This window comes from Falco cherrug, chromosome 1 (genome assembly GCF_023634085.1).
Source record: "Falco cherrug isolate bFalChe1 chromosome 1, bFalChe1.pri, whole genome shotgun sequence".
Classification (NCBI taxonomy): Eukaryota; Metazoa; Chordata; class Aves; order Falconiformes; family Falconidae; genus Falco; species Falco cherrug.
Genome location: NC_073697.1, coordinates 87,962,946 through 87,975,433, shown reverse-complemented (window position 1 = coordinate 87,975,433; position 12,488 = coordinate 87,962,946). Strand labels below are relative to the sequence as shown.

At 43.0% G+C, this 12,488-nt stretch overlaps 1 protein-coding gene across 2 annotated transcripts in view; it reads left to right on the top strand.

Moving 5' to 3' along the window:
- Window positions 1–7,716: 7,716 nt before the first annotated feature.
- The window catches only part of LOC102047136 (septin-2), a 39,854-nt gene continuing 35,082 nt past the window's right edge, over window positions 7,717–12,488 (top strand). For both annotated transcript variants that reach the window (XM_055704114.1, XM_055704105.1), the window contains exon 1: window positions 7,717–7,864. The gene's annotated coding sequence lies outside the window, so the exon portion shown is untranslated. The remainder of the gene's footprint in view (window positions 7,865–12,488) is intronic.

Here is a 12,488-nt window from a genome sequence, read left to right as displayed (position 1 = left end):
GACAGAGATGTCTCAGAGGTGAACAGGAAGAAACCCAGAACACAAGCTGAAACTGAATAACATCTGTATTTATGATGATAATAATGATTATATAGAAAACAGCACAGAAGAACAATTAAAAAAAGGGGGAGAAATGCCAGTTATCTTAGCCCATAAGCACAGGAAAACCCCACCCTTGCCACTTGCCCGGGAGCACGGAACTCTGAATTTCCTCCGATAAATGGCCTGTGTGTATTTGTGTGCCGGCCGGGAGGCACTCATGGGGCCTGCACTGCTGCCCAGCTCTTTGGGCTGAGAAGGAAAACCAGCACACGGCTTGTTGCACCTCTGCAGCCCTCACCCCACCTTCCCTTGCTACCTGTTACCGAGCAACTGATTCCTACAAATCACTTAATCCAAGGCAATTATTTCTCTGGGGAAATACATTCTTAATAATCACAGGGTAAATGAACCTTTCTGCTTAGAGGCATTTCCATTCCTGGTATTTCACCTTCGTCTATTTGTTTCTTTTCCTTACCCCAGATACTAGTTTTCACCCTGGCTACTGGCAATAACCTCCATTTTTAATTACATGATTCTGTGATCCTGAAAGTGAGTGTATTGCACAGATTACCCTTAATGAGCCCATCAGTGCATGGCGCTCACTGCTCTGCTTACTTGCCTTACTTTAATTTGACTAATACAGCTGCTGGGGGGCCTGAGGACCCCATCAGCTTCAGCACATCATGGCTTCTGGTGGTGTTAGTGTCACAACAGTAGGAATTAATTCAAACTTCCAGAAATAAAAAGGTTCTAATTTCTTGAAAAGAAACACAAACCAGCATGATATTTTACTTGGGATGTTAAGAAATCACTACTTATAAATAAAACCCTTGCTGGTAAAGTCTGGATTCCTTTAAATTCAAAGGCATGATGTTCTTGCAGCAAAGTAACTCATTAACAAATGACCATTAATGTCATTACATACTTCTCCAGCTGTGTATTTATTAAATTATTCTAGACGGGATACATAGGGGGGCTTTGCAGCCTGTGAAAATGGGCGGAAGTGGTATTCAAGCCAAGAACAATTGCACAGAAGCCATACTGTAGCAAGAGGGACTTTGGGATTAGAGATGATCGTGTTTTCACTCCTTTCCTGACATAATCAGGACAAATACCAGGCGCAGAGTTACTGGGAGGGCTGCTTAGGGGGGTCCAGGTTCTTGCCAGCATTGCTTGTCCCAGTGTATGAGCCCTGCACCATGGCACAGAAGAACTGCTGTGCCCAGCTCTCCAGTCTTGGTAGCGCTCTGCTCAGCCCCGAAGCATCCTGCCAGCAATGTTTAGAGAGATTTTCCTTTTGGGACCTGAAATGTAGTCTGCAGAGCATGCTTTGTTTATAACTGTGGACTGTCCCTTACCTACATTCTTCTGCTCCTTCTCATCCCTAAAATGTTAAGCATCTGGAAAACAGAGAAAATGACATTTGGTGTCAAGCTTATGTACAAACCTAGTGTTGTTTGTGTGAATAAGACAGAGTACAAGTCAAAAGGTGAATTAGAAGCCCAGTGATCTCAAGACAGCTTACCATAACTTTTGGATCAGACATAAGCAAAGGTGAAGAATCAGGAATCCTATCAGAGACAGATTTTGTGCCATATTTTGTCTTCTAATTAGTGCTGAAATAAAGCCGAGGAGATTTACAAATACAGAGGTGTTAGGTGGGGACTGTTCTTTATTTAGAAAGCTTGAGTTTTCTCATGAAGATTACTACTTTGTGAATTATCTTCTAAAATGCAACTGGTTTTCCCAAGAGAAGAAATTTAGTTGGTGCATGAGTGCACATACCGTCTTCCACAGTGAGATAGGCCTCCATGAAGTTCCTGCATGTCAGCAGGGCCAACACATCTTCAGACCAGTGTGACACATCAGAAGACTGGCACGTAGGCATGAGTCCTTGTCAAATGAGCAGATTATTACAAAATGAAAGTGCACAATTTCACCATAGGATTTATCTCAAGGTCATTTCTTTTGGAAAGAAGCTGAAGTGGGTAACATGAAATTTTTCACTTCCTCTCTTAGTTCATCTTTTGAACAAAGAGAAGCAGTGACTTAAAAGCCACACCAGAATTTTGCAAGGAAGACCAGTAATGCTCCATGACTGGTGCTAATGACATAGGATCCAACACCTTTTTTAGTACAAGTGTTGCTGTGACCTTCAGGATTGGGAAACAGATGCCCACACTACTCTTCTGCCTCAGTGGTGATGTGACAAGACTCGAGTAAAAGAAAGGGAACAGATATATCTAGTTGAAAAAACAGTGAAAGAGGTTAAAAATCTGCTTCCAGCCTTCATATGTTTTCTGCTGTATATCCCTTTCCAAACAAAGTTGCCCTAGCCCTGTATCAGTGTCTGTACTTTACACACACATCCTCTGCCTGGACTTCTTTTTGTGAACTGCCCACTGGGACTGCCAGGGAGCCAGAGGCAGGGAGTTCTGGCTGGGCTACACAAGGTGGGAATACTGAGAGAGTGTTATGAGCACTTTCCTCACATAATGAAGAAATTAATTGTGCTAAACCATCATTAGAACTGAGCTCCACACCTCCTTTGCTCAAATGCCTCTACAGACAAACCTCTGGATCAGCATTTGAAGCTTCACCTTGGTTGGAGTTGATCTTCATGTCTCTGCGTCTTACCAAAGCACCCCCTTGACAGGAACATTTCCAGTCACCACTGTCAGGACCAGCTGGGCTGCACTGGTGAGCTGTGCTGTTCACCTAACTCATCAGCACCTTGTTTACTGAATTTGGCTTTTGAGAGAAAACTGCAGTGTCACTGGACAGCCATAACCCTGCATTAACTTTGTTTCAGGGCAGTTCATATGGTGAATGATGGCCCTTTCCCAAAGCTTAGACTGTCCCATCTGTAGATGAGCATCTAAGCAGCCTCATTATCCCACTCGCCAAGACATCACACTGGATATATGCTTAGGGCATGTCGCTTCACCTAATTCTCTTTAATGCTATGGACAGCTCTTGAGAATGCATTAAAGCTTGGACAGGCCGGGGGGCGGGGGGGAGCTATAGGAAATATACATTGTTTCATGCCTAAGGGTCCATTCTAGGTCGTATTTCCTATCAGGAGAACTGTAGTTTAATTTTGTCCTCTTTCAGAGTTAGCCTCCTTCCACAGATTGTGGTGTACCAGGATCCTGGTAGACCTCTTTCCCATGTAATTGTTGAGAAATCACATCAGATGTCATTTTGTAAAGAACAGCGTCAGCAAGGACAAATACTATTGTTTTAAATACACATTGCAGATGTTGAAAGTAATTAGTAAAGATATGACCATGAAGTTACTGAAAACTGTTTAGGGCTAGCAATGGGAAACATGCTATATTTATTTAGCATCCCAGGAAATTTGCGTTTCTGAAAATACATGAGCAGTTTGGGACACCTCCTCTGATTATGAGAGTGATTCTCAGCAGTGCTGTCCCTATTCTTAACAAGGTATGACTAAGACAAGCCCTGTCTTTGGGAATAGCATGCATCTGTTTTGCCAGTTCTGATTCCCTTCTTAAGAGTGAAGTTGGTTTCCAGTAAGGGGAAAGGATGATTGTTATGGTGAAAAGAGCAGAATGTCTCTTATTCCAGAGAAAATGTTGGGGTTCTTAATGCTTCTTCATTGCCATAATAAGCATCTTGAAAAGATGGGCTTGTGCGTGCTTGTAAATGCCAAAGAAATGTTTCTATTCCTCTGAGGCTGTTATAATTCAGACGCAACCTTCATTTCCTGTAGTGCATTGCTAAAAATGCATGTTTGTTTTTATGTGGGAAAATACTTATCTGTTGCAGATTTTCTTATGGATTGCTAAATAACTTGTGAAGTAGCTAGTGTCAATAAGTCCTGGTGCATCCACAAATACTGGCTTCCTGTTTGTACATTACCGGAGCTCCAGCTCTGAGCTTCACACTTCAGAAGCGCTCAGCAGTGAGACCAGCTTTCAGGGGACCTGACAATTTTGATTCCTGGTGCAGCAGGTCTGCAAAACCATAGAAAATTCAAGATGTTAGAATGATTCACCCCAGTAGTGATTCCATGCGTAAAGCACTACACAGAAGAGTATTTTCATCAAATCACCATTTAAACAAATACTAACAGAGAATGGGAAGTTCGCCTTTAAATTTCTGTCTATTACCAACCCAAATACTAAACATTAGCCCAGGGGATATCGAAATTCAAGTATCCATCATTCACACTAGTTATGTTCAAAGTGCTTTTTTCCTGGTAATCCTGTAAAAGAGGATGTCACCCACAGTGTGCAGCTCTTACATACCTAGTTCTAAAAAGTTTGGTCCTGGAGCCATGTATTGTATTAAATCTTATGCAGGTGAAAAGAATTTATGCATATGCTTAAGAATAAGTTGTTTAATCAGAACCCAAGTAAGTTTATCTCTAGGAAAGATTGGGAGAGATCAAGATGTTCAGTGTCTTACGGTAGTGAGCGAACAGCTCCATGAATTGCTCTTATAGCGCAGCCATTACAGCAATCACACATAATTTTAGGCTCAGATTCCAAATATTCAGCTATGTGAGGAACAGACTCAATTGAAAGAGAATCAAGTTAGAAGGGATCTCATAACTGAAAAGAATCACTTTTATTTTGCCTAAGCAGCATATTTTCTTTTCTTTTTTTTTTTTCTAATGTAGTAGAAATAATGCCAGGGAACATGGGGTTGTTTCATCTATCAATCCTCAATTTACTTTTCACTTATATGGTGGCATTTATTTTGTTGAAATCAGTATCCAGTATCATACCATTTTCTCTGTTAAGGAGCAGAACAAAAGATACATAATGTATTTTGCTGAATGGATGAGGTATTTCTAACTTGCTAAGACGTGACTCCACACAAAGTTAAGATTTGAATTCAAGGAAGGACTCTAATTGTACTTTTGCTAATGCAAACCTGGATGTATCAGGAACTTTTATAAAAGGCATTTGAACTTCCAAGGGAAGAATAAAACAAAATTCTTTCAGAAATAATAATTATGGGAATGAGTGATTCACAGCCAGACTGCCATTCACTGCATTAGCATTTCTAGACTATTTAACCATTTAGGAGGAACAGTGTTCTTCAATATGATTTCTTCTTTTTGCACTTCTGCTAATACCAATGTGAAAATAACAAAGATGCAGTACATCTTTTGTGGGCCTGCATTCTCTGTAGGTGTCTGCAATGCAGCACTTCTCAGTTACATGCACCAAATAGTTCCAGTTCTGCTGCTCAGTGATCCTGCATACTGCGGTTTCATAACAAGTCTCACAACAGGTTTCAAAAGTAACAACAGTTCGTATTCACCAAGTGCGGAATGCACTGTAAAACTTATTGTCACAGGATGCTCTTCAATGCCAAAAGTTGAGAAGGGTTCAAAAAGCAATGAGAAAAATCCATAGAAGAGAAAACTGTCAAGATAAAACTTCTGGCTCAGGAAGCTGCTGAGCTCCAGATTACCGGAAGCTGGGAGCATACACACACACGGTGCTGCTTTTATCTCTTCCTAAGCATCTGCTACTGGGCACTGCGGAGGTAGGGCACCAGCTAGAATTGGCCTTCGCTGTCACCCAAAGTGCCCTTGCTTATGTTAATTTCTGGCATAATGGGACTGTTTTGGAAGGATTGTGACTTCCCTGAACATTTTGTGTTGGTCAGCCATCTGATTCAGCCATGAATGGGACAATTATTGGTATGCCTCAATAATGGGAATTTGAAGTTTTTGGAGAATGTTTCACCCATTGCACTAAATCCTGCCAAAGGCAATCATGGGAAAGCACTAACTTTCACTAGACTCTATGTTGATGCCAGTCTGTAGTTTGACATTGTCCATGCTAATCTCTTGTAATTTCTTCAAGTGCTAAATAGTTATTTGCAATAGCAGTTTATGTGTGTAAACTATTGTGTCCATCATCATGTTCTGATTTAGTGGAAGAAAGGAAAATTGCCACTGTTGTTGCTTTGGTGATAGTAAAAAACACTTATATGGATATCCATAGAATAATTTAAAATAAGACCTTAATTTCTAAAGACTGAAATGCCATCTTTTAGCTCTTCCAAGAAGGTAGTGTATAACAGTACTTTGTGTTACAACATTACACTTTGTCCTAGGAAACAGAACTTGGCTGTGCTTTCATTGGCTTTTGTCTTGTTCTTACTCAGATCACATCAATGCTCAGTTGATAGTATAAGCACAATGTGAATTAGCAAATAATGCCAGTCTGCCTTCAGCGGCATTTGTTTCACTTCCACATTTTCCTGTTGTGAGCTGTAACCTTGTTTGCTTAATGGATGGAAATACAGACAAAACAGAAATGTGTCTTGGTATTCAGAATTGTAAGTGAAAAGATTCGCTGCTAGGTCACGCATATAAACTGCCCTCTGCAAAATGTTCAGGTGGATTATGAACAACTTGAACACAGTTGTTGCAGCTGAAAGGTTGGAAAAAGCCTTCCCCAAACTTCTGCCGGTACTCTGTTGTAATCTTTTCAGTGTTGCATTGAGCGTGTGAGCAATGTAACACTGTTTCACTGTGAGAAAGTGATCTGGTTCTGTCGTCTGACTGCAGGTATCATTTACACTTGGGATTTATGTCCGCTGGAGTCCCCAATACTTCAGAGAACTTGTTGGCAAGAATCCCTTAAGTGACGATAACAACCAAGGCAAAATGCTCTCACATAACCAAGAGGGAATGCCGTGATGAAAGAGAAGATAGCAATAGTGTAAGTAAAATGATCACATTGGGGATTTTGTACAATATTTGGGAGAGAAATTTGCTTCATGTGTGGACAAACAGCTGAAACCCAAATAGGTTTATATGGCATACTGCATTACAGTCAAACAGCATAAAGTTTAAGCTAGATTTCTCCCTGGCTATCACAGCTACTGTTCCAAAAGATTTTCCCCTGTGAGTAGTACCAATGCTGTAGGTGAGGCAATCTCCAAGCTCAGCGGTGTTCGGGTAGGAAAAAGGAATCAAACAATCTGAGAAGGGGATGTTTGAAGCAGAATGGGCTCTGGTCATATTTCATTCTTGAAGGTTAACTCGTGTGTGTAGCTCCCGACCGGGACAGTTTGTACAAAATGGATGCCCCAGTGTGCGGCTGGTGGGATGTGAAGTTGGGGTAACAAGGCAGACTTGTGTCACCCCCAAGGCGCTACCATTGCAGCACCGGCTCCCACGCCGTGCAGCCAGGGTGCAGTGCCTGCCCTGCGGGGTGGCTCTGCCAGGTGAGCCTCTCTCTCCCGTTTTTTATTTTGGGAAGCCAGCAGGATCAGGAGGTGCTCCGTCTTTTGGAGCAGGGCACTCAGGGCCAAAGCAAGAGGAGAGCAGCCGCGGGTGCTGGGGTCAGGACCCCCGGGGGCATCAGCAGGCTGCGGCGCGGTGGCACCGCTCCCTCCTGCGGGAGCGAGGAGCGCCTTAAGAAACGGCGGAGCGGCTGCTGCCCCCCCCCCCATTCCCCGGCCCAGTGCGGAACCCACGCGTGTGGTCACGGCTCCCACAGCCGCATCCCGCCATCCCGACCGGGATGGCTGCCCCTGCGGGTAGGTCGCCATGGCAACACCGCGCCGGCGCGGCCCAGCCCGGCTACCGCCCGCTGCCACTGAGGCATGCGGGCGGGGCGGGCGAGACGCTCTACCCTTCCTCTCGCTCGTCCCGGGGCCGCGCCTCGTTGCTATTCCTGGAAGTGGCCTGGACCATAGAGTCGCGCGGAGGATAGATAGGCACTCGGCCGCGTTGGCGCGTGGGGTGTGGGCGGGCTCCGCCGGGGGAGGTGGCAAATCGCGGCCTGGCAGGGAGGCACCGGCGGAAGCGGCTGTAGCTCAGGTAAGTGCCGGGGGGCTGGGCCGCCACCTCTGGCCGGCGGGTGGGTGCCTCGTCCCGCATACCGCTCCGCCCCACAGCTGGGCCCGGTCCCGTCCGGTCCCGTCCCCGGAGCCCGCCCGCGGTGGTGTGTGCTCCGTGTGCAGGCCCAGCGGCCTGGCCGCGGCCTGCCCCGCGGCGTGGGGCGAGGCTGTTGAAGCTGAGGTGTGAGGGGGGAGAAGCCTATTAGGGCAGAACCCGCGAAGTCCCGCAGCCGGCTCGCGGGCAGTTTAAGCGCACTTGTATTTGTTTTTAAAGCGAGGCCTGCGTTGCTTTTGAGATGGGGACAAGGCCTCAGTGCTGCTAGGTCTGGCCCATCTGGGGATGGGGGGCGAGGATGGAGCAGGAAGCTCTGTCTCCATCGGGCATTCCTCAGATGTTTCTAAAATTGCAACGCCAAGTGTGGCCAACTGCTGGGAGCAGAATGCAGAGCCCACTGCTGTACAGAAGGATGTATACCTCATTTGGCAGCAGATGGAACAAGTGCTTTACTTTTTTTTTAGGCTTAAGTTCATATGCAGGTTGGACACCTCATGGTATCATGGGACTTAAGCATGATTTGGAAGTGACTGAAAATACTAACTGCAGTTTGCCAGTATGTACACAGTTACACGTAAGCTTTGTGGGTGTGAGGCAGAGCTGCCTATTTCCTGATGAGTGATCATGGGTAATATGTTCAGTTTCTTAATTTAAAAAGAAGCCCCTGATTTTCAGATTTACAGGCCTGTTGTACAGTATTTTTCTCAGATACAGTAACTTTGGGAAAATACCATCAAAAGCTGCTTGCATGGGAAGCACATTGTTGCTAAAAGTGGTTGTCAACGTATTATTGCCACCTTTGTGCTTTTTAAGTGACTATTCATTGTAATAACAGCAAGAAAAGAACTTGTCTAGAATAGCATGTTAACACTGAAATGGAACTTTAAATAAAATATTCAGGGTTAGAGCTCTAGATTCATGTGTTGCTTTTTCTAGGCCTTTTAAGAACAGTGCTCATACATGGTTCTTTTACTTGCTTAGTCCTTGCCTGCCTTTGCGGTGCCTAGGTGTGCTCTTAAGTCACAAAAATGTTACAAGTTGTGATGAACAGCAGTGCATTCCCAGTAATAATCTGTATGGTGTGTTATTGGTTCGAATGCATTATCAAAACAGTCTGCAAAACTTAGGAACACTGAATACTAGTTCAAAGACAAAGCAGTGGCATACACTTAGCTTGATCTGCCTGCAGATACCTTAGCTGGGCATTTGCTGTTAAATTCTCTATTTAGTGGAAGTAATACAGTCATTTTCCTGAGTAAGAGTAATGCAGAAATGTATTCAATTGTTCATGTATAAGAGAGAATTCTTTCATTTGATACCTTTTGTTTTTAACGAGGAAAATGGAATCATCTGGGATGTTAATATAGAGGGAGTGATGCTTTTCCCTGGGAGCTTCAGTGAGGTGGTTTCCAACCACAGAGGTGAGGATGTGCTATGAACAAAGCATGACACAGAGAACAGGCTCTGCTGGACCTGCTGTTGTTGGATAGAATTGGGTGATTCATACAACTTTGATAGCGTAAGCTACAAAAAAAAAAAAAAATTAACTGTTTTGTATTTTAACACCCCTATATCCAATTTGGAATACAGTGAGGAAACTTCTAATTTTCATGTAACTTCCTTGTTTTCCTGTATGCAAGACACTTGGGGGAGTTATAAATATTTTTTTCAATTATTATTTATGTGCCTCGGTTCTTGACTCATTTCTTTGTGGGTTTTTGTAGTTCTTTTTTGTGAGAAATCTCAAATATTGGTATTTTACTTACATTTTTTTGGTGGTTTTATGTCTGCTTTAAGTCTGAAAATGTCACTTCAGAATGGTAATGCTTTTGAGATCATTCCCAGCACTTGGAAACCTACTTAATTTTTAAAAAGTATTTAATAACCTAACAAAGAACCACAGAAAGTAGTAAAAAACAAATAATCAGAGTTATATAACCTCTACTGGGAAGAAAGAAGCCTCACTTGATCAATCAGGAGGGCTATTCTGCTTGTAGAGATGGTTGTTAACGTCACTCTAAAGTAATTATTTTAACATGTTGTTTAATATCCTTATATGGAAACAGTCTTTGTATATTTTCCGTAGCATTTTGTGCTGGTTCCTATTAAGAAGCTCCCAGTCTGCCTGTTCTTAACAGTTTACTTCTTGCATCCTGACAGGAACAAAGGAAATGACCCATTTTCCTTCCCCTCTCATTCTCTCTTATTGGGATGCTGTTCCTAGCAGAAGGCGGTAGGATGGCACGTTCTAGGCCTCACTATTTGTAGAGGCAGCAACTGCAACTGAACTTAGGGATGATCTGCTCCCCTCGCCGAACAGCATGTTGTTTAGGATAGGAATTTGTTGGGATCTGAAATGAAAGTTTGTTACGTTATTCACTATTCAAAAACTGATTTGGGCATTCCTATACTATAGCAGAGTGTCCCTTTTTTCTGCTAAACCTGCTAGATGGGACCCACAATTACTTACAAATAAAGTTTCACTGCGTTTTGCAAGCTAATGCAATTGTATCTTATCTGTTCCTTTCGCTTGGAAATATTTTTCGTGTACTGCTTTCCTTGTCTCATAATGATTGAAAACAGCCCTTTGAAAATCTAAAGAAAGCAGAACAGCTATGGCTTGCTCTGTTTTGCCTTAGGGTTTTTTTGTGGCTTTTTTTTAATATTTAATTTTACTATGGAAAATCGATGAAAAAGTCCCACATCTAGAAATTGTAATGTTTAATATCTGGAGTGTTGCCAGACACTGAACTCCGCATTATATTAACGCTTGTTTCAGTTACATGCAGACAGACTTCAGGATTTCAGCAGTCATTGATCTGTAATGTAGTCTGGTCTGTTGGCAAGTTATCACTTGTGAGCAATGCTGTAAGTGGTGCCGTTATTGGGTGCTGTAGGAAGATGTAACATACGGTATGTTGCTAATTTTAAGGTTTTGATTTGTAGTAGTATAGTAAAGCTTCAGGAAGACAGCTCATGGTCATCTGGGGAAGTTGGTGGGTTAAATTTTCTCGGAAGCCTCCTGAGGGCAGTGTTACGAATTGCACGGTGTGTTGAGGCAGAGTAACTGAGGAGTTGTGTGAACCTCAGTGCCTTCTTTAGGTGTTGCGGATCAGCAGTTTGGGTTTTTTTTCTGTTGTTGTTGTCCAGCTAACTTTTAGTTAGAATATTTCTATTCTAACAAAATACAGTGGGAAATAACTAACTGGATGCTGGTTGTACACAAACATTTAAGCATGTGCTGCAGTCATGACGGGATCAGAGCAGCTGTCCTGTGGCTTTGGCTACAGCAGCTTTTTGGTCAGAGTAAGTCACAAGGTGAATGTGGTTTACCTGGTAGGAAACAGGTTTTGTGAATTTTATTTGTGGAATGATTTGTTGTAAAGTTTAGGTTTTTATGATATGACACACCGAATGTGTCATAATCAGTTGACGATTTTGACTCTTCTGCTTTTTAATCAAGTAGCTTGGGTAATGCTACATTGGATGTGACTGTACTGTCAGTTTAAAGCAGAAGTAATTCAGTAATTTAAAAAATACATATTTAAATCTGGATTGTTCCTCCTTCTCACCTTTAGCTGTAGGCAGCTTCTCTGGGTGGCTTCTCACGTGGCATTACTGTGAGAAATGGGCCAGAAGGTATATCTGCATTAGCACTCGGACAATGACTATTTATGAACTTTTCTAAACTCTGAATTATGTCACTGAATGTATAGACAAGGTGACAGGAGAGATTTGCAAAAGTAGAAACAAGATGTGAGCAGAGCAGAGCGGTGAGTTACATCTGTCAGTGAGGCTGTGGCTGTCTTTAAAGATCTGTAACACTTGTTGGCTGGAGGCTGGAATGAGCACTTGTGTATTGGTCAAAGAAAAAGGAGCTCTGTTTTTTCAAAACCATTCTTAAGTGGTGTTTCCCAGGCAGTTTTGAGGAATACCCTGTTAGAGGCTGTCAGAAGATGATTAGGATCAGGACCTCCTTATTTTCTAGGCAATGAACCTATTAGGCTTTCATTAACAAGCAAATGAACTGGGGGGGGGGTGGAGGGGAGAAGTTAGAGGAGAAAAAAAAACCCCACAACCCAACAGCTTTCCTAGCTTACAAGGTGGCTGATGTCTGCACAGCTGCCAGGATTTGAAATGCCTGCTTCAGGGCAAATGAAATGCCCTGTGAGCTAAAGACATGTTTTTTTTTAAACTGCCAAGTTGCAGTTATGCTAACTTAGACTTTTCCTTTAGCCCAAAGCTTAGTATCTGTCTCTGCTAGGATTTGTCCGTCAGACTGTTGGTGTCAGAAACTGGACTGTGTCCTGCTAGAATGACTTCCGCTACCCAACAGGAAGGCATTTCTGTCTGAACACACAGGTGCCTGCATAGGTCACTTCCCTGCTTTCCCAGGCCAAGAGTTGTGTTGTCAACAAACCAAGCTGTGAAGTGCTCCTGCCACTTCTGTGTTTCCTGTCCGTGCTCTGTGGCTGCTCTAAATAAAAGGGCCTCGCTACTGCTGTGATAATTAATCTATAGCACAACTAACATTCTTGAGTAAAAAGAT